Raw genomic sequence first — 1,183 nt, 5'->3', positions numbered from 1 at the left:
ACACACACACACACACACACACACACACACACACACACACACACACACGCAGTCACTTTGTGTTCAGTTTGACATCATAATGCATTTTGTTCAAAACGTGGAGCGAAACGAGTTTAATATCTTTTAAAACTTCCACAAAATAAAAGAGATACATCTCAACAAAACGGTTTATAATAATGAAATATCTTATATGCAGCTTTAAAAATACTTAATAAAAGTAATTTACTAAATTAAAAAAATACTGACAACTCCAAACATCGTAAAATAAACTATTACAGCAAATAGACTTACAAATTAAATATATTTGTAATAGAAAAAAATGAGGAAAACATGAAATAAAATACAATTTAACTACATCCACCAAACTAACGCTGTAAAAAAACACACGTTTTAAAATAAGTAAACTGTGAAACTTTGGCATCTCGCACATGAAAGAGTTGCCTATTGAATACAAAATTAACAAACACACATATGTATATATACATATATATATTTATATATAAAATCTACATTAATAAAAGTGACTTATTCTAATATCCAGAACTCACCAGTCAGCCTTGAAGACTTCATTCATAAAGAGTTGATAAACTGCTGTCGGTGTATTTATGTCTCTAAAGGAGGATGTTCCTGTGTGGTCGTCTTCATCACGTCAGCATCATGTTACAACACCAGTAGTACAAGTACACACGGTACAAGGACACGCCAGTACGAGTACACACAGTGAGGTGACACGTGACATCAGGAACATTTCCTCTGAACATTTCACAATAATGTACCGAATATAAAACACGAGTTTCATTCGACAGAAAATCAACTCATCAGAAATCAATGAATGATCAATTCTGTTAGTCACTGAACATCATGTTTAATAATGAACCAACTTCTGTTATCTATTCTAATTTATAAAATGTATCAAAATATAAAACATGTATATATCCAAATGGAACTTTATTGATGTTCGAATCACAACTTGAAAATCAATATTTAAATGAGAGAAACGGTTTATGGTTTTTTATTCTGTATATTTTATATTTAGAGGCAGAAATGTGGATTTTTATTTGATTGATTGTTAATTTTATTTTTTTTTAAACAATATATTTCTGGCAGTAATAGGTGAAGGGTGAGAGGGGGGGGGGGGGGGGGGGGGAAGGGGGGGGTGGTGGTGTTTTAAGGGGGGGTTTTT

This window comes from Anarrhichthys ocellatus, unplaced genomic scaffold, assembly GCF_004355925.1.
Source record: "Anarrhichthys ocellatus isolate YVR2014 unplaced genomic scaffold, GSC_Weel_1.0 scaffold4, whole genome shotgun sequence".
NCBI lineage: Eukaryota > Metazoa > Chordata > Actinopteri > Perciformes > Anarhichadidae > Anarrhichthys > Anarrhichthys ocellatus.
This window is presented reverse-complemented; position numbering follows the sequence as displayed.